The sequence below is a fragment of the Neoarius graeffei genome, chromosome 6 (genome assembly GCF_027579695.1).
Source record: "Neoarius graeffei isolate fNeoGra1 chromosome 6, fNeoGra1.pri, whole genome shotgun sequence".
In the NCBI taxonomy this organism is placed as follows: domain Eukaryota; kingdom Metazoa; phylum Chordata; class Actinopteri; order Siluriformes; family Ariidae; genus Neoarius; species Neoarius graeffei.
In genome coordinates this window covers 59,397,115-59,419,160 of record NC_083574.1, presented here as the reverse complement: position 1 = coordinate 59,419,160, position 22,046 = coordinate 59,397,115, and the positions used below count along the sequence as shown (strand labels likewise).

The 22,046-nt window shown below is 43.5% G+C and overlaps 1 protein-coding gene across 1 annotated transcript in view; it reads left to right on the top strand.

Annotated features, from left to right (window-relative positions):
* Nucleotides 1-1,884: 1,884 nt before the first annotated feature.
* Nucleotides 1,885-22,046, top strand: part of nutf2 (nuclear transport factor 2) — a 78,024-nt gene continuing 57,862 nt past the window's right edge. The window contains exon 1 of the mRNA XM_060923940.1: nt 1,885-1,976. The gene's annotated coding sequence lies outside the window, so the exon portion shown is untranslated. The remainder of the gene's footprint in view (nt 1,977-22,046) is intronic.

Here is a 22,046-nt window from a genome sequence, read left to right as displayed (position 1 = left end):
TCCTGGCCACTGGACCACCAGGGAGCGCCCAGTAATCGAACCCAGGCTGCGGTGGTGAGAACATAGAATCCTGGCCACTGGACCACCAGGGAGCGCCTAGTAATCGAACACGGACCGCGGCGGTGAGAGCGCTGAATCCTGGCCACTAGACCACCAGGGAGCGCCCAGTAATCGAATCCGGGCCGCGGCGGTGAGAGCGCTGAATCCTGGCCACTAGACCACCAGGGAGCGCCCAGTAATCGAACACGGACCGTGGCAGTGAGAGCGCCGAATCCTGGCCACTAGACCACCAGGGAGCACCCAGTAATCGAACCTGGACCGCGGCGGTGAGAGCGCCGAATCCTGGCCAGTAGACCACCAGGGAGCGCCCAGTAATCGAACCTGGACCGCGGCGGTGAGAGCGTAGAATCCTGGCCACTAGACCACCAGGGAGCGCCCAGTAATCGAACCTGGACCGCGGTGGTGAGAGCACCGAATCCTGGCCACTGGACCACCAGGGAGCGCCCAGTAATCAAACCCGAGCTGCGGCAGTGAGAGCAACGAATCCTGGCCACTGGACCACCAGGGAGCTCCCAGTAATCAAACCCGAGCTGCAGCAGTGAGAGCATAGAATCCTGGCCACTGGACCACCAGGGAGCTCCCAGTAATCAAACCCGAGCTGCAGCAGTGAGAGCATAGAATCCTGGCCACTGGACCACCAGGGAGCACACAGTAATCGAACCTGGGCTGCAGCGGTGAGGGCGCCGAATCCTGGCCACTAGACCATCAGGGAGCGCCCAGTAATCAAACCCGAGCTGCAGCAGTGAGAGCGCCGAATCCTGGCCACTGGACCACCAGGGAGCACACAGTAATCGAACCCGGGCTGCAGCGGTGAGAGCGCCGAATCCTGGCCACTAGACCATCAGGGAGCTCCCAGTAATCAAACCCGAGCTGCAGCAGTGAGAGCATAGAATCCTAGCCACTCGACCATCAGGGAGCGCCCAGTAATCGAACCCGGGCCATGGCAGTGAGAGCGCCAAATCCTAGCCACTGGACCACCAGGGAGTGCCCAGTGATCAAACCTGGGCGGTGCCGGTGAGAGCGCTGAATCCTAGCCACTGGACCACCAGGGAGCGCCCAGTAATCGAACCCGGGCCGCAGCGGTGAGAGTGCCGAGTCCTGGCCACTAGACCACCAGGGAGCGCCCAGTACTTGAACCCGGGCCGCGGCGGTGAGATCGCCGAATCCTAGCCACTAGACCACCAGGGAGCGCCCAGTACTCGAACCCGGGCCGCGGCGGTGAGATCGCCGAATCCTAGCCACTAGACCACCAGGGAGCACCCAGTAATCGAACCCGGGCCGCGGCGGTGAGAGCGCCGAATCCTAGCCACTAGACCACCAGGGAGCACCCAGTAATCGAACCCGGGCCGCGGCGGTGAGATCGCCGAATCCTAGCCACTAGACCACCAGGGAGCACCCAGTAATCGAACCCGGGCCGCGGCGGTGAGATCGCCGAATCCTAGCCACTAGACCACCAGGGAGCACCCAGTAATCGAACCCGGGCCGCGGCGGTGAGATCGCCGAATCCTAGCCACTAGACCACCAGGGAGCACCCAGTAATCGAACCCGGGCCGCGGCGGTGAGATCGCCGAATCCTAGCCACTAGACCACCAGGGAGCACCCAGTAATCGAACCCGGGCCGCGGCGGTGAGAGCACCGAATCCTGGCCACTGGACCACCAGGGAGCGCCCAGTACTCGAACCCGGGCCGCGGCGGTGAGAGCGCCGAATCCTAGCCACTAGACCACCAGGGAGCACCCAGTAAAGGCTTCTTCTTCTTCTTCTTCTCAGAGGTCTCCTGTCCCCAAAACTACATTTCCCGACAGCCATATGTGCCTGTTCAGGGCGCATGCGCAAAAGCGCTGGCGGCTCAATTCCACCGTGTGTTCTAATCGCCATAACTGGACCGGAGGATAGCTACGGTTAGGGCTCGTGGAGGTAAGCTTTTAGAATTCCAGTGTTCCGTACCGGTTAATCACACCAACACCGAGCGCTGCAGAAATGCATGCAGAGCTCTTCTGGGTGGTTTTCTGCGGTCACACGCGCTATGGCGGCTCGGGTGTGGGGCGCGCCTGTGCGCTGCGGCGGCGGGCGGGCGGGAGAGTGAACGGGCCGCTCGGCTGTCTGAGACTCAGAGTCCTGCGGACAGCTCGAGTGACTCGGAGTATTTTTAGAAAGGAACGTGATGCGCGCTCCATGTCCCTATAGAGCCAAAATCGCCTCAGGTTAGCATCGAGCTAACCGCTTCACCTCGGCTTGAGCCGTTCTGATGGCTGAGAGGAATTAGCGCGAGCGCAATGAATCAACACTCTGTAGCTATGTTGCTAGCTAACAGTCTTTTGCTAGCTGAGCAGCGTGCTCGGGTAGCACAGCGACCCCGGACTGGTGAGTTCAGGAATGTCCTCCGGTCTGAAATAAAGCCAATTTATTATTAATTAATTACTTCATTCATTAACTTCTACCTGGTTTACACTACATGAGCGACTGCAGCTTTATTTTGCTAGCATCAGAATGCTAGCCACTGGATTACCCAGCTAACGTTAGCAGGCTAGTCAGGTTGTAAAAGCACCAAAACGAGCTCAGGTCTGCACAGGACTGGGCTTTTTTTTTTTTTTAATTTTTTAATCAGTTAATTATCTTGGGTGGGTTTGGAGACCCTTATTTAACGTAAATATGAGGCATGGGCGAGGTTTGTAGACGCAGACTTGCCAACTTTTCAAAATTCTCATAGGGGAGAAAAGTGCGTGAAAGACTTTTTCAGTTGGATGAGGGTGTGATGTGTGGCTGAAATGATAAAAACAGTGGATCCCAATTAATTGGAAAAATTTATGAGTGATTCCACGCTTATGGGTACTGAAATGGGGACATGAACTTATTCACCTAAAACCATTTCTTTTTTTACCATCAGGTCACAAAACATGTAATCTTTAATGAATGATATGTTAAAAGATAACTTTAATTTTCTGAGATGTAATAAAAACATATTTATATGCCAAAGTCAAGCCTATGAGTTCCAAAATGATGTCTGTTACATTACTTCTGTTACAAATTAATTACAATCTTGCTATATACCATGTTAATCTTATTGAAAGAATGTGTATGTTTATTCGACTACACATGTTTATTAATTATATTTGCTAAAACATCACCTTCCTATGTTTCAAAAAGTAATTCTACATTGTTAAAATTGAGAATATATATGTCCACAACACTTCTGTTACGTTCTGACTTTGGCATATAAATATGTTTTTATTACATCTCAGAAAATTAAAGTTATCTTTTAACATATCATTCATTAAAGATTACATGTTTTGTGACCTGATGGTAAAAAAAGAAATGGTTTTAGGTGAATTTTTAAAAATAAGTTCATGTCCCCATTTCAGTACCCATAAGCGTGGAATCACTCGTATACAATTAGAGTTTTTGAATTGTTGATCTTGTTCTATCAATTACTCTAGGTTATGGGATTCATGTATCAGGCATGAGAGAGCTGAGAGTGAAAAATCTGAAATAATACTCTTGTCTTGGATTTTAATAAAATAATGAAAGGGAAGTCTGCTAATAATAGTAAAATAAAACAAGTGATGCTTTAGAAGAATGTTTATCTCATCTCGTTATCTGTAGCCGCTTTATCCTGTTCTACAGGGTCGCAGGCAAGCTGGAGCCTATCCCAGCTGACTACGGGCGAAAGGCGGGGTACACCCTGGACAAGTCGCCAGGTCATCACAGGGCTGACACACATGGCCCTTTTCCACTACCCTTTTTCAGCTCACTTCAGCCCGACACAGCTCGCATTTCGACTACCTCAGAGCAGCACGACTCAGCTCGCTTCAGCCTCACTCAGCACCCAAAACTCGCACGGTTTTGGAGTGGAGCTGAAGCGAGCCGAGCCGAGTGGGGCTGGGGGCGTGAGGAGACACTCCCCTGTGCACTGATTGGTGAGGAGTGTCGTCCTCACATGCCCACACACACCCCTCGAGCACGCTGGGATCTGTAAACACTGTAAACCCGGAAGAAGAATAATTACGAATTACGAGAATTTCTGAAGCCTTATGCGCCTCGCCTCATCTATACGCTCTTGCCAGTATCTGTTGGCGTTCTCGGTGACAACAAGCCACAGCACCAAGACCAGCAACACTAACGACTCCATGTCCTCCATGTTTATTGTTTACTATCCGGGTCGTGAGACTACCGCTTAAAAGGTCACTGATGTCACTGTTTGCACCGCCTAACGACATCACCTGACGTCCACCCACTTTCGCTAACTCCACCCAATGTGTCCACCCACTTCCAGCCAGCGCGGTTCAGCGCGGTTGTAGTCGAAATGCAACTCCAACAGCCCCACTTAGCTCGACTCAGCCCAACTCAGCACCGCACGGCTCAGCCCAACTCAGCCGCGTTGGTAGTGGAAAAGCGGCAATAGACACAGACAACCATTCACACTCACATTCACACCTACGGTCAATTTAGGCCCTGTCCACACGGCAACGGATTTAGGTGAATCTGATAAAATTTTTTATCGTTTCGGCCTGGCGTCCACACGGCACCAGCGTTTTGGGTGCCCCAAAACGATATTTTTTTTTTGAGAACGGGTTCCAGAGTGGAAAAATCTAGCAATGGCGCGGTTGCGAAGTCGTCTGGATGAGTAGAACGGATTTGTTTACGATGACGTCACAACCACATGATTAGAACAAGCAGCACTCTCGCTGTTTTGTATGAACCACTGCATTGCATTCACTTTTGTATACAGCTTTTCTTTTAAATAAACAAGTAACTGAACCATTTCTTGAATCTTTTTTTTATTGGATAAGACTGCTTTTCAAAATGTTCACACAATATAAAAAGTTAAATTATATAAAAATGCTTTTGAAAATGTTCACACAATAAGAAAATTAAGTTATATAAAACTATGCACACTCATAAAACTAATTTGTACACACAGAAGGCACGATTTCCTCGCGTAGTCGCAGCCATGTTGTTGTTGTGTGTTCCTGTGAGTGCTTCACGCCGGGTAGAAGAAGGGGTTTATGCGCATGCGTCCTACTTCTTCTACACTACATTCACACTGCAGGCTGAAGTGACTCAAATCCGATTTTTTTCGCCCATATGTGACCTGTATCCGATCTCATCTCATTATCTCTAGCCGCTTTATCCTTCTACAGGGTCGCAGGCAAGCTGGAGCCTATCCCAACTGACTACGGGCGAAAGGCGGGGTACACCCTGGACAAGTCGCCAGGTCATCACAGGGCTGACACATAGACACAGACAACCATTCACACTCACATTCACACCTACGCTCAATTTAGAGTCACCAGTTAACCTAACCTGCATGTCTTTGGACTGTGGGGGAAACCGGAGCACCCGGAGGAAACCCACGCGGACACGGGGAGAACATGCAAACTCCGCACAGAAAGGCCCTCGCCGGCCCCGGGGCTCGAACCCAGGACCTTCTTGCTGTGAGGCGACAGCGCTAACCACTACACCACCGTGCCGCCCCTGTATCCGATCTTTTATTGACAATATGAACGACACAGATCCGATTTTTTCAAATCCGACCCAGGCCGTTTGGATATGTGGTCCTAATTCCGATTCCTATCCGATCTTTTCATATGCGACTTCAGTCTGAACCGCCAGGTCGCATTCATCCGACTTGCACGTCATCAACAAGCCACAAACGTCACTATTCTGCGCTGAAGTAGGCGGCGGGTCTCTCAAAAAAAGTTACAAAAACATGGCGCATGACACGTTCCTTTGAACGGAGGTTGCAGTCACTACCCCGCAGAACGCCTGAGCCAAAACCCTTGCCCTCTTCCTTCTCAACCTCCTCCTTAACATCAGGCTATTGTGCATGTTCTGGCTCCGTCGCAACAACAACTGCATCATCGCCAGGTACTCCATGCTGGCTACTGTCATACACAGGAAACTTTAGGTTACTTCCGTAAACACTGGCCATGCTCACTGCGTGTGACGTCGTCGTATCCTGCAATGCGCATGCGGAACACTTTTTTAGGTCGCTTTTCGTTCATACTGAGGATCATATACCAGTCGCATATATTTGTTAATGTGAACGACCTCACAAAAAAAATTGGATTTCACAAAAAATCGGAATTGAGCATTAAGCCTTGCAATGTGAACATAGTGCTATTGTTCTGGTGTCTCCGATGGGACCGTCTTACAGCGCACGTAGAGGTGTGGCATGTGTATTGCATCGTTTTCAGCAAGCGTTGAGTTGCCATATGTACCTGATATTTTACTGATCCGTTGCCCATGTGGACGCGATATTTTTTTTACCCGCTAAAAAAAAATCTGGTTGTCGTGTGGATGTAGCCTTAAGGCCAATTTATGCTGACAACCCAGTCCTCGCAGACTGTGTCGCAGATAGTGTCTGCGTAGCCCCCCCACCTTCGCAGACGCTCTGCGCGCACCTCCCAAAAATTGTGACCACCGCAGAAGCCTCGCAGACAGCGCCGCAGACAAGAGGGCTCTGATTGGTCCACTCTACATCCGCTGTACACGCACTTCCGCTTCCCTACTTTCCCGGTTTGTTTTGTTTTCACGACCGCCATTTTAAAAAACATGAGCGAAGCTGGAGCAGCACGAAGAGCGGTTGATTGAGGAAGTACGGACATCTATACGACTCCAGTTCTAGTCATTATAAGTAACCGGAGGATAAACACTCCACTAACCACACCCACCAACTACTCCTAGCGACTTTGCGCCCCCTTGCGTTGTGCCGGTGAATAACATCGCGCACGCCTATTTCTCCCCGCTCAACAATAAATTACAACTGTGCGAAAAGCTATCTGCGAAAGCCTTGTCGCAAGAGCATGCAGAGGCCTTTAGAGTCACCAGTTAACCTAACCTGCATGTCTTTGGACTGTGGGGGAAACCGGAGCACCCGGAGGAAACCCACGTGGACACGGGGAGAACATTCAAACTCCGCACAGAAAGGCCCTTGCCGGCTACGGGGCTCGAACCCGGACCTTCTTGCTGTGAGGCGACAGCGCTAACCACTACACCACCGTGCCGCCCAACTATAATATCCTATATATAAATAAAATTTGAATAAGATTTAACCAAAATAGTAACAACTCAATTAAATAAATACTGCACTGTCTTGGTACTACTAATGCCTTGGTCACAACTGGCTGTACGTGCTCCTACGGCCGGTCTACGTGCAAGAAACGCACGGAGGGCGCGCGTGTGACGTGCTGATTTTTGAGCCGTAGACTGGCTGCAGACCGGCCGCAGAGGTTCTTTGTCATGTCAAACAAACTCTACGGGCGCTTACGTTTTTTTCAGGTTGCAAGGCAAACTTACAGCCAACGTATGTCTTTCTCCACGAACAAAAAAAAACACAGCGATTTGGGAAACGCCAAAAATCGCACGGCCAAAAAAAATCATATGTCCGGTTGTGACCTAGGCTTAAAATGCATCTCTCTCACTAAACACTTTCCAACAGAATTTTTAAAAAAAGCACGAGAAATCCTATCGGAATGCATCAAAGGAATTTGCTCATTTGCAAACTTTGAAAGTTTTCAAAGAAAATTTAAAACTATCAAAATATACTCCACAAAGAAATTGACTCGAATGCAAAATTTTAGTACGACCAAAATACACTCAGTAGTAATCTTTCACTTAAAACCTCAAAACTCTATCAAAATCAGTCACTTTCCAGATAATTCACTTAAAACTTTCAAACATAAATTCAAAATAGCACTAATACACTCCCACATGATTCAAATACGCTCACCAAACAAATTCTCTGTTGTGCAAAATTTCAATAAACACTTTAGAAGTTGTACAGTTTGTTTCTGAAATGGTATGGAAGACGAGTTTAATTTCACACTCAAATGTCCATTATATTCTGATTTCAGGTATCTTTACCTTAAAATGTGTAACTGGCTGGTCGAACATTTGCTTATCCATGGAAATTCATTCTCCCATGCAACCTGGTATTTGTTCTGTTCGTTGATTGGTTAAAAGTCAGTTGACGTCAGCAGTGTCTCAGATACGATTCTGATTGGACATAATCGGGAGTATTTTTAACTTGGCGGTAGGGATTTCCCAAAACCGGGAGATTATCCTGTTTTTAACAAATACGATCGGGAGATGGAGGCTAAAATCGGGAGCCTCCCGCCGAAATCGGGAGGGTTGGCAAGTATGTAGATATTACTGCTGAGCTGAAGCAGATAAGCGCCGCCTTCTGCCGTCACTCTGTTTAAATGTTGGGGCTGTTTTTATGAGCTCAGGAAGCTGATTCGTCCGTCTTTAAGAGCTAAAATAATCCTTTGGAAAATGTAAAACTCGCTATATGGCACTTGAACGCCGTCTAAACACACAGCTGGGGAAAGGTGTGTCTCATTTAATTCTGAAAAAGCGGTCATAACCACTCATAAAGCCTGAATAAGTCAGTACCGAGATCCAGACCTGAGCAACTCGTGTTCTTTCATTATCTCTAGCCGCTTTATCCTGTTCTACAGGGTCGCAGGCAAGCTGGAGCCTATCCCAGCTGACTACGGGCGAAAGGCGGGGTACACCCTGGACAAGTCGCCAGGTCATCACAGGGCTGACGAAACTCGTGTTCAATTCTGACCAAATAACCTGAGAGTCACAACACGACTGTTTGAATTATAAAACCCCCCCCCCCCCCCCCCCCAAGTAAGTCATATTTCTTCTGTTTTCTGTCCCTCTGTTTGGTGTGAGGATCCTAAAACATGTCAAGGTCTTTTGTGCATCCAGTCCTATAAAGTTTATATTACTGAATGAATGAATATACAGCACCATGCAAACAAATAGCCTCAACCAGGGCTTCTCAACGTTTTCTCCTTTAAAGTGCATATCACGGGTAAATTCAGGAGCAAGATTAATGTAATTCTCCTATTTTATATTAAACTTTGGTCAAATATCTGTAACATTTTGCATTTTGTGCATTTTTTTTACCTTGCGCAATACCAGAAAAATTCAGTTGAAATCAAGCCATTTGAGGCGAATTGGTCCGCCTCTGAAAAAACTTGGCATTTGGATTTCCCGGCAAACATTGATTTTCATGACGTCGCGTGCGGGACGCCTCCCTCTGAATCCTACGCCAGCGCTGGTTTGTTTATGAGAAAACGGCCTGGTGGTTTTCTGCAAATTTTTTCAACGTTATCACGTAATTATTAAAATGGTTAACAGATGTATCGTCGGAGGGTGTAGCAACACCAATCTTGATGGGATAAGTACTCATCATTTCCCAAAAGACCGGACAATATGAGAGAAACGGGAGCGCTTGGTGTACACAGGCTGTGCACTGAAACCGTGCAAAGCTCTCGCAGCCTGCTAGCGCTTCCGCAGATAACGTCACGAACCTGGCTCCAGACGCGTTTTGTGATTTTATTTTTTCTGCTGTAGACAGATGGCCTTGTGCAAACTTACCCTTCTGGATGAAGAAGAAACTTTTGTCACATGCACACTTCAAGCACGGTGAAATTCATCCTCTGCATTTAAGCCATCTGAAGCAGTGAACACATGCGCACACACCCAGAGCACTGGGCAGCCACACCAGAGCGCCCGGGGAGCAGTCAGGGGTTCGGTACCTTGCTCAAGGGCACTTCAGCCCAAGGCCGTCCCACGTTAACCTAACCTGCATGTCTTTGGACTGTGGGGGAAACCGGAGCACCCAGAGGAAACCCACACAGACACGCAGAGACCATGCAAACTCCACACAGAAAGGCCCTCGCCGGCCACTGGGTTCAAACCCAGAACCTTCTTGCTGTGAGGCGACCGTGCTAGCCACTACACCACTGTGCCGCTGGGACATACTTTCATATAACACCCCCCCCCCCCCCCCCCCCCCCAAAAAAAAAAAAAAAAAAATTGGTCCAGGATATGCACTTTAAAGCAGATCCGCTGAACCTTTTATTTTTAAATAAATTTCTGAGTGGATATCTCCATCCTTGACTCTTGTATGCTGCATAAATGGGAATAAAAAAATATATATTTTTGAGTTAAAATCGACCGCAAAGTTGGCATTCGAGCTGCCCCACTGAGCCAGCCAGCCCTGAGTGCGTGACGTCACAGCGGTAACCGGTTTTAAAGTGCATGTTCTGGACCAAATTGGTTTTTTTGTTAATATATATGAATGTCCCTTTACACACTCATCCAGAAGGGTAATTTTGCACAAGGCCATCTGTCTACAGCAGAAAAAATAAAATCACAAAACGCGTCTGGAAAAATCCCAAGGGAGTCTGGAGCCAGATTCGTGACGTCACCTGCGGAAGTGCCAGCAGGCTGCGCGAGCTTTGCACGGTTTCAGTGCACAGCCTGTGTAGACCAAGTTTAGCAGCTTGCGTTTTTGCGTTGAAATAATGCGGATGCTCTATACGGAGGAATGGGCTAAAATTCCTCCAAGCCGATGTGCAGGACTGATCAACAGTTACCGGAAACGTTTAGTTGCAGTTTTTGCTGCACAAGGGGGTCGCACCAGATACTGAAAGCAAAGGTTCACATACTTTTGCTGCTCACAGGTGTGTAATATTGGATCATTTTCCTCAATAAATAAATGACCAAGTATAATATCTTTCATTTGTTTAACTGGGTTCTTTTTATCTACTTTTCAGATTTGTGTGAAAATCTGATGTTTTCGGTCATATTTATGCAGAAATATAGAAAATTCTAAAGGGTTCACAAACTTTCAAGCACCACTGTAATTCTATGTGTAAACAAAGTGTGAAATTTTGACATGTCTCTAGCTTCATGGCTCACAAATCACATTTCAGTTCAGTCCTCGAAAAAAATCTTCCAGCCTTACTTGCCCAATGGGTGAGCAGCACCCAGCATATACTTGGCCGAAAAACAATTCCACTTGCCCAGAGCTTTATTTTATTTTGGAGAGGACATAAGGGTTGTTTTACAATCAGGGTACAAAGTTTGTGTCACAGGGGTCCAAAATTCAAATTGATTCAAACTGGTTCTTGTACCAGTTTTTAAGTGAAGGACAAGTTAAAGAACAGATAGTCATGTGTAATAGTTTGTATTATAACGAGATTAAGTGTAGCTTTAAGCAGGGCTGGGAGAAACAAGTGAAGTGATTCTCGGAGAGGACGTTTTTTTTTTTTTGACAATTCAGAATCCACTACTTCCATAGTGCTTTTAAATATAAGGCTGTAAGCTTTGTGTTAGTTGTCTCTAATATTTATGTCCCAATATCTTGACCACATTTTAGGATGAAAATAATCATTTTAGATATGTTATTTTATATTGAAAAATTAGCTGTCTCGGAGAGGACTTTTTTTTTGGCATAATTGCATACTAATTTGTAGGGCTGCAACAACTAATCGATTAAATCGATTAAAATCGATTATTAAAATAGTTGGCAACTAATTTAATAGTCGATTAGTTGGGTCTACATTATCATACACATAAGTGCAGTTGCTACTCCCTAATGTGGGGGCAGTAAAGCACCATTAAGCTGGATACCGACCGCCGTAAAAGAAGAAGCAGGAGAAGCGAACCAATGCCGTGCTTTGTGTAGCTCACCTGGAAGAAGCGTTTGAAAAATGGCGGAGGAGGCTAACGTTAGTAGAGAGAAAAATGTCCGACCCAAGTCATCAAAAGTATGGGAGCACTTTACATTAACGCCTTCAAAGAACAGCGTTAGGTGCAAAATGTGCAGAGCTGATCTCGCGTGGCACGGAAGCACAACATCGCTGAATGAGCACCTGAAGAGGAAGCACGTTGGAGTGTCTGATTATAATTTCAAAGTAAATTCTGTATTAAAATTACTAAATAAGCAAATCCGTTACAGTCCATGAAACAGGAAGTATAAGGATGAGGAAAAAACAGTTTAAATCGGGAAGCTGTGCACATTTGCGCAGTCCTGCCGCTCAGGCTGCACAAATGTGCGCAGCTTCCCGATTATTGTCAGCACATGACAGCATTACCCAATGTTCATTTGTTTTTCATTACAGTTATTTAAACTGTTCACCATCTTAAAATTCAAGACTTCAATAGGATTTTGTTTGACAAAACAATATAAAGAAATGGTGGTTGCACTATATAAAGATTTTATGTTTTATGTGATTTTATTTTCTTTACATTAATTCAGCTGCTACAATTTTTATTTTTTTTTTGTACTCAATGTAGCATACATTTAATTTTTTCATGAGTTGGAAACAACTTTTGAACAAAGACAGTTTGGTTAATTAAATAAAATGCTGGAAATAAAATTTTGCTTTTTTTCCTTTTTATCCGATTAATAATCGATTAATCGAAAAAATAATCGATAGATTAATCGATTATCAAAATAATCGTTAGTTGCAGCCCTACTAATTTGATCAAAATAGTCTGAAAACTTACTGGCATTCAACATTAAAACTTAACTATGTTTCCAATGATATGGAACCAAATATTTGTTTTATGGTATAAAGAATGATGTAAGTGCATCCCTTTTGGAGCTACCTGTGGTCAAAAAGCACTTTTTCTAAATGACACGAGTAATTTTGCTAAATATGACACATATTGCCATACATTCACCAAAAATAACGTCATCACCAAATTTTTTTTGCATGGTAAATAGCTATCACAGGGCTACAATAAACAACCAAGTTTTAGTCAAGCCTTTTGATATTGAAGATAAGTGTTAAATGTGATTTTTAGCTTGCGTAGCCTGATTGTAAAACAACCCATAATGCAGTTGATTTTTAATAGGTGAAGCAGCATATCATAAATCCACAAAACCATAACACCAATACATGCCCACGCATTCAGAAAGAAACATTCTAGTAGCAGATGAATGAATATTTTGGGGTATATTAAGATGTGGATAGTTTTGAATGAGTATAATAATGATGATGCTGGAGCTTTGTTTCTGTTGTCAAAGGAACACAATCCTGTGCAAATGTCACCGTGGAACTCGAGTGTCGAAATGAACTGAGAGTTCTGCACAAACACCCTGAACTTTACAACTGCTGCATGCATGTGACATGGAAATAAAATCGACTCCGGCAGGAAAAATTATTTTGGATAAACTTATTGTTCGTTACACACTGATCAACCTGTGTGACTCAGCTGTGGTTTTGAATCAGGAATTAACGAAAAGGTAACTGAACATTAACCGTTTCCTGAAATTATTATTATTATTATTATTCCAAGAATGATTTATAGTTACTATATGACTACAGCTACAACTGGAATGTGCTAATTCTGTTAGTGCTTGTAATTATTGTACCATCCACTATGAGGTAAAATTAAAATAAAATCTTAGAATATTGTTTGAAAGTCTAGAGCAAGATATGTTATTTCCCAGCTGGGAGGTCTGTATCGTGAAATGCTGTGACCGAGGTCTTGAAAGTACTGAGCGAGGCCCTCTGGGCCGAGGTCAGTATTCAAGGCCGAGGTCACGGTATTTCACCATACGGGCCGACCTTAAGCTGGTAAATAATATATTTATTTTTTTCTTTACCAAATTCTAACAGAAAACGAGAGCGCCCGAAAGGGAAAGCCGAGGCAAGCCGCCATTTTGAATCCTCATTCACGGCTGTCATGCAAATTGCTTCCTCCTCGGTATGCAAGTGCACTTCCATGGCAGGAAAGAAAACTGCATTTTGCCGCCTATGTAGTCCCCTATTTATACAAAATTGAGTCATTCAGGATTCAGCCATGTTTTTGCTTGGCGTTAGCAAGTTAGAGGTTTTTAGCTTTCTCCTGAAATGTTTTTATTTTGTCTTCCTCAGGGTAGTAAAACTCGCTTTCGCTGTGAAGACTGTCGTTATCACTATCCATGCTGTAAAATTAATGCTATTCTCCTGAGAAATGCTGGCAAAAATTTATAAGATTTTTGATAATCTTATGAATAAATCTTATTTAACTTCCTAAGACCCAAGCTGTTTTTTTTACATGCATTTTTTTATTTCTTTTTGCTATTTGGGCTTATTAGAACCTGATTAGAATAAAAACTAAGCATCATCTTTGATAAGATGTACTTTTTGAGAAAAAGTATGTCCACATATGTGGATTCTTGTTCTGAATTTCTACAAAGTGCTGTCCACGTATGTGACCGCTAGGCCCTCGGAGGTTAAGAAAAAAAAAGATAAATGTTGACAGAAAATGCTACTGTGTTTGTTGTTGGGAACGAGCAAGTCACCAGAGGTCTATAACTGGGTCCGTACCCGCTCGCCAGCCAATCAGAGCGCGGGATTTGATGGAAACTGGACTGCGAAAAAAATTTTATTTTACAAATAACACTTCAGATGTTGTTTTAACAATCATGAGCATCTCTGTATAAATGACAGAATATGTATAGCTGTGTAGCTAGATGTTCTTGGGGTTGATGAGACATGGAGGGGTGGGGATACCATCTCGCCCACAGTTTGGGTCGGAGCCCTTTGAGAGTAAATGCTTTGGCTTTCACAACATTCTGTTCCCAAAAGTTGATGTCGGGGGGTCTTTCCACAAATAAGGTTTTCTTGCTTCTGTAGTTTTTTTGAAACTGTTCTTCCGTGTCGGGTTTCTTCAGGAAAAAGTATGTTATTCCAACGTGTCGCTAATGCTAGGCCACAAATCTGCACCGTCACTCCAGTCGTTTCGAGGAATTTCGTACGGATCATAAACGCTAATAAACTCTAATTTTCGTGTCTATCTATCCCACGCTTCTTTACTAAGGTTGTCCAAGTAATCCAGTCGTTGAGCTTTTTAAAAGTTTTTATTTATTTATTTATTTATTTATTTATTTATTTTTTAATAGCTGTAGCTTTCAGACATCTCCGTTTGGCTTCAGTAGGTAAACAGTCAATCGGCGGGTCCTGCATGCGTCTGGGTTATTTATTTATTATTTTAAATGTCAAGATTTCCAGCTAATGGGAGACACCCTTTGTCAGCTGTCCACAAATCACTGGGTCCCGTGCCACAATGGCAGTATGTTGATAAATATTTAGAAAATAAAAATATCAGTACAAAATATGTGAAACCATGAAAAGCAATGAAAAACTTGTTTTTTATATATATATATATATATATATATGTGTGTGTATGTGTGTTTTTTATATATATATATATATATATATATATATATATATATATATATATATATATAAATAATGTGTATGTATGTATATACACGCTTGCGCACACATACACAGGTTAGAGGTAAGAAACATTATTCAGTGATATTGTTTATTAACTCCAATCGTGATATAAAAGTTCCAAGTTTGACACCTGCCTGCTTCAACCGTGCTGCTGGCACACGATGTCCTTAACCCTCGTCGCCCCGAGCCAGTTGGTATCAGAATTACTTTATTAATCCCTGGAGGGAAATTCAAATTTGCAGCCAAGCTCCTGAATCAAGGAAGAAGTAAACATGTCTAAAAACAGAAGATAAAATAATCTTTAAAAAAGAATAAATAAAAATAAATTTAAATAAGTTCAATAACCTAAGTAAAAGCAAAATGAAGTAATTTTATATATAATTACGTCATTACGTGGACCCCTCTGAGCCAAGCTTTTCCAGTACACTCGAACACATGCATACTTTGACGAATTATAACCAAAAATAAGGAAGTTTGATTTTCTCAGAATATTTTTTTTTTTGTACTTTTATATATTGTGTTGATGAGTAAAACTTTTTAATGCATTTCCTGTGAAACGAGACGAGCTACTTTAGACTAGTTCCCTGCTCTCTTAGTGCCAAGTGAGCATCCAGTCAGTGTCTCTGACGCTTGGTAGGATTAATTTTATACAGGAACCAGTCCAGGAAAACCAGATGTTCGATAGACACTGGTGAACTTTGTTTTGACAAGGAGTCAGATGTCACGACGTGTGATTCACTTTGCTGAATAATAATAATAATAATAATAATAGAAATGCGCTACTGACGGTTCAGATCTGCGTCACTGTGTTGCTTAGGTTGCCAGCACTAACTTTTGTCATCCGATCGGACGATTACCATTAAAGTTTGACTTATCACTGCACATACTTAAGTAGTCTCGGACGATCAGACAAGCGTTTTTTCGAGCATTGCAGTTTATTTCAGGTACAGTTTTGCTGGCGCTCCTCGAAGCGAAATGGTAATACACGTGTTAAATTTATAACAGCGACCGAGTGAACCACGACAAGAGAACGCTCATTTTCTAGCAACACGAAATAAAATTCTTCCATGATATTATCGAGAGAGCTTTTGAATCTCACCTGTGATAAAATGATGACTGCAAACACGAGCCGTTTTAGTTTCTGTTCGATCAGCCCTGCTGATGTTGTTCAGCGGCGCTCGTCTCCTCTCCGTACTGAGCCTCAGAGTTTCCTCGCCCTCGAAAAAATCGAAACGTGCCACGGTCACAAGTACCGTTGTGACTACAGCAATATACAGCACAAAGATATGGCATAGCTAAAAGAACGCTTCAAGCAGTGGAAAAACAAAGTCTCACACACGTGACTGTTTTGTATGGAATGTCGTTTGACGCCGCATTTGTATATCCGCCAACACGGCCGACATCCGGGTTTCTACTTTGCTTTGACGTCACTTGCAAGTCAAGGGTTAGAATCTAATAATCTACTGTAAAGTGTATTAATGGGATGCAACATCACTCCCTGTTCCAGATGGGAACCCAGGAATTAAGAAAATGCAATAAGAACAAACTTTTTAATTGTAGGTGTTGTATTGCAAACTGTATGTAGGCATATCAGGTGAAAATGCAAATTCTATCCAAATTGCTTGAAACTGCTCTCACTGAGTTCAGAATTGAGTGCAGAACAACATTTTAATTCTGTAAAAAAAAAAGTTTATCCATTCTTGAGATATTACCAGTCCAAGATTGAAAAAAGTTTAATTTTTAGAAAACTGCTGTCGTATTATGTATTAGGACCACATGGTCGAAATGGGCCGAATTAACCAGTGGGCTCAAATGTCTTTTCTTAACGTTTCTATTTTTCAAGATATTTACATGGAAATTGGCAGGCACATCGATGGTTGAATGCTGAATACGAAGTTTGAAAAATTAGTCAAAAACATTTCTGCAAATTAGTATTGAATAACAATTATGCTAATTAGGTAAAAAGTTAAATCGGTACACTCTCCTTCAAAGTTTCACCAAATGGCCTTATTTATTAGCCTGGCAAGCCAGACTAAATGTGAATATTTAGTCTGGCCTCGCTCGTAGACATTTCCGAAGGGTGTGGGAGGAACAACCCGCTGTCTTTCAAACGGTCTCTGTGCGTATAGGCCAACGCTCTGACCAATCAGCGCAACAGTGACTGTGACGTAGTCAGAGCGACAGAAAGCAGTGGGGGAGGCCTTGAAATAAATAATTTTTCAAAATGCGTATTAACAGGTTCTAGATATTAAGAAGTTTGGAGATAATGACCTCAAGTTTGGAGTCTGTACCATGTACTTAACATACGCTTTTTTTTTTTTCCAAGTGTTTTTCAAGGGTTTGCTTAAACTGTTTAAGTGTGTTCATTTTTATTTAGTGGCGTTTGGTGAAATAATTTCCCCTAAATTTAAAATAACGGGAAAATAAGAAACAATCAAAAAGTCATGTTTCAAAGCTGTTTATTAATTCTTCGTACTGCACTAACTAGCCCCATCCTTTTGGCTACGAGCGGAGCCAGCTGGTAGATCAGACTTTTGCCATAGCCGGTCGGCAAAACAGCGAAAACGTCCTTCTTGAAAAGGAATGAGCGGAGAGCCTCTTCCTGCTCATGTTTCAACGAAAACTCCAAGTCTAATTCTTCTAAAACTGATTCCAAAGCGGAGTCAAATGCGTGCTGTTCACTAGCCGTAGCCATCTTTCCTGTTGCACTTTATCCAGCGTCGCGCAGCTTTGTTGTCACTCCTGTAAAAGCCCGCCCAAAGAATCCAAACAAAAACCTTGCGTTGTGATTGGCGGGCACGATTTGATGCCTGGGGTGTTTTGTTGATATGGTGCAAGGCTAGACCCACTCGTAGGCAAAAATATATTTGGCCGTTAGGCGGGTGGGTCTAGTTTACTAGGCTACTTATTTATACAAAATAAAGCTGATCTGGGCTCTCATTTATACATCACAAAGAAGGAGAAATCAATCTTAATTATAAAATATGCATAAATGTCATTCACGTGTACCATTCTCCATCAAAATAAAGTAATAAAATACTTCGAATACCCTCTTTGCACTCTGTAGGCCTTTTGTATTTCTCAAAAGTAGGGCCTACTCGTGTTTATATAAATGATTGATTTAATATTCACAGCTTTCAAGGCAAACGTCGAAAAAATTGAGCCACATCCAATAAACAATCCCAATTAATTTAAGTGTAATTGACACTTGCTTTTCTGACTTGCGTTTAAAAAAAAACAACTAATTCCGACCACTAAGATCTCAATATTTTTCATCAAAACAACTCGTTATTTTCTAAAATAGTTATTTATTGACAGGAATCAGTTTGATTTGAAAAAATAAGTAGGTCAAGCTATGAAAACTCACTTCAAAGTCTCCTGTGAACTGGCAGATGGAGAATTTTGCCGAATACTTCATCAGAAACCGTGAGAGCAAGAGAGCATCCCTATAAAAGTTATCTGATTGAGATTCACGAGTAATCCATTCAGAAACCAATCAGGAGAGAGAGCGAGCGAGTGCCTGACTGCTTTCCCTTGACTCTGAAAGTACTGGCAGGTTCCCGACGTCACGTGAGCAGAGTTTTTACTCTGTTGTACCAACTTCAACCTGCTGTTATTCCCGAAGTACTGAACAGATCTTAACCAGGTACATTTCTTTGGAAAGCAGAGCTAAGCTTTTTCGTGGTGGTATTCACAATATAAAATACTCAAGAGGTAAGCGATGACAGATTTGGAAACTCAGATGAGCGTCTGCATGCACAATTTTCACACAGTGGCCAGTGAGCGTCCGATATGCCTAATGTATGGATGTGTCAGGAGTAGGCCTGTCGCGATATTCGATATACCGACTTATCGTACGGTAAATGAAAACGAACTCGGTAACTTTTTTCCCTGCGATTTTGGCATTTCCGCACTGTACATCTCCATCGGGAAGTCGCCGGAGTATTAGCTTGACCCATCGCCTGAATAAAACACCGCGCTGTTTTCTGTCGTCTCACGTGGCTCTCTGTCAGAGGCAGGGCTTCCCAGCATGCAACAGTTATCCAGCCAGGGAATCCACTGAATGGGGAAAAGACAATACGTTGCTCCGTTGTACAGACCATAAGCGTAGAATTGGGTATGGACGGGTCCCTACCAATATTTCTGGGAGAGGGGGGAATCGCGCTCTGTGCGCGGTACACAAATGGTTACTGTAGGTTTCCATTGAGCAAAACGCCATGCAAAATTCACTCATGAATATTCGCTCTGGGGGTGTGGTCACGAAAACAAGCCTTTTGGCTACCATGTCAGTTAGCAAGTGCGGTTGCAGTGCAGTGACCGGCTGCTAGCTAGTAAACTGTCCTTTACCCCTTTTCCACCAAATCAGTTCCAGGGCTGGTTCGGAGCCGGTGCTGGTTCACAACTCGTTCAACTTGCAAGCCAGCTGAGAACCAGTTTGCTTTTCCATAGCTCGCGGAGCTACGTCAGTTACGTCGCTGTATACGTCAGTTGCGTCACTACATTTGCATAAACCTTGGCGCGAATATCGAAGCAAAAACAACACGGAAGAAGCAGCAGCAACAATAATAATAATGGATGACTTGGCATTTGAACAGCTGCGGCTTCTCGTCGCTTAAAAATGGCGATCTTTCGCGGTCTTGTTGTTGTTGGTCTTAACAAACCCCCCCCCCGCTGACGTAAGCGGTTCTTTCCTCTGGCCCAGCAGAGAGTTGGTGCTAGCCTGGAACCGGTTTTTCTGGCCCCAGAGCCAGTTCTTTGTCAGTGGAAACAGAAAACCCGGTTCCAAACTAAGCACTGGCCCCGAACCAGCCCTGGAACTGCTTTGGTGGAAAAGGGGCACTTGAGGAATGTAACGTTAGATTAGCTCGTAACATGAATCAGTTAATAACCGTTCGTATTCAGGGTGTAAAAACGACAACATACGAATATGACTGTTTTCTAAGTTTGTGTGGCGTGTAAATAACAATCCGACTTGATACCGACAAGTGGTGTTCATTAAGGTCACAAAGACATTATTAAATCATATCAAATTGTGCTAATATTGCACCGAGTCTTGCTTGTGAAGTGCCTGCAAACTTTAGCAGCCCGCTAACCCTTAATTTGAAGCGCTTCAGTTCAGACCTGCAGAGCTCTGACCAAGTTCGTGTAACATGACACATGTAAACAACAACAACCCGATGGTGATGTGGAACATTGTTCGTGGCCCAGACACCTTTTAATCACACATTTTCACGTAATAAGCCAAACAGCCTCCACCTTCTTGATCAGAGATTTTTGGTTACTCCCGCCTCTCTTTTGGAAAACGTCACATACCGAGTCCATACATACGCTGAACTGATTTGGTTTTCGAGGGGGTTCGTTTGAAAGCGGTAGGCTACAATCTTGTCTCTGTAGAACCCTGTCCCTCCCTCTCCTCTCCGCTCTGGGCTCAAAAAGACAACAAAAGGGCAATAATATAATAACAACCAATCAGAATTCAGATACATTCTGTTGCCAAGTAAAATTGTAACCTTCCAACGTGCCAAAGTTCTCGCGCCCGTGTCCTGTTTTACCGTTAGATCAATCACATATCAGCTTAAACTAGCATTCTAAAATTGGTTAAAGATCACACAGAAGAGAGCCGACTCCCCCTGCCAGCTTCATGGAACGCAGTGTTTAAGGCTCCGGATGTGTTTTACTTCCATTTATGAGGGGAAAAGAACATGCACCCTCCTGACAGTCAATGCGTTATTCGCTTTGGTAGAATGAGTTAATCATCACATGCAAGATTTGCAATTAAATGAATTGCTTATTATTATTATTATTATTATTATTATTAATGAATTACTAGGGCTGTAACGATACACCCAACTCACGATTCGATTCGTATCGCGATTTTTGACCCACGATTCGATACGCCCACGATTTTTTTAAAAATCTTTTTTTAAAGTAGTAAATTTGACTTATTAACATTTACTTACTTACATTAACTATTTAATAACAAATAATTCAGACCACTGCAGAGAATGAGTAATATGTATGCAAAAATGAACAAATGTATATCCAAAGATTGTTTTATTTCTCAAAATAATACTGTTGAGCCGGAAGCTGTTTTTTTCGGTTCTGAAAGTCATTTTTCCAAATCGTGTAAATCCGTTAAGTTTTTTGGTGGGGGGTGGCTCTCTCACTGTCTCACTCTCATAGGGCCAATGATTTTCTGTGATCGCAGAAAACAGATGGAAATTACGGAATTTTTATGGTGAAACATTGCTCGCGTGTCAAAATGTAACTGCCGCAGAAGGCTTCCGCCCAAGCAGACATGCCTTCAGTGTTGCCAGATGTTGCTAACGTTTTCCACCCCAAAATGTGTTCAAAACCAGCCAAAAAGCACTAAACCTGCCCAATCTGGCAACACTGCATGCCTTTCCGGTCAAGTGATTGTGATTGGCTTGTGGCACACCTAGCCAGCCAATGAGCTGCTTGTTTACAGATTCGCTCCCCGCGTCGCAACCAGAATGGCGATCGCTTAAAAGAAATGAATGCTCTGCCAGTGGCGAGTGTGGACGTTGCGTGACTCGCAGAAGATTGTCGCAGGTCGGCGAAAAAACGACTTACTAATAGATATAAAAAAATAAAAGTAATTTAAGTAAGTTTAAAAGGTAATTTAAATAAAAAGTATTCATAAATTGAAGTTTGGAAGCGCCTCTGTTTTTGGGCTGAGGAGAAGTTTGAAAGGGTGTACCGCGATTCTGCCTTCTTGTATCGCGATACGGATCGTGGCTCTGCATATCGCGATTTCAATACGCATATCGTTACAGCCCTATTAATTACTAAAGTTCTGAACTTCAAATTGTAAAAGTCTGGACTTTGGAGATATGATGGATACTCTTTTGGTGGAACACAATGGAGCAAAATATTGTAACCCTCTAATGTTGATCTGAAGTTGGCATTGGGTTTATGTCCC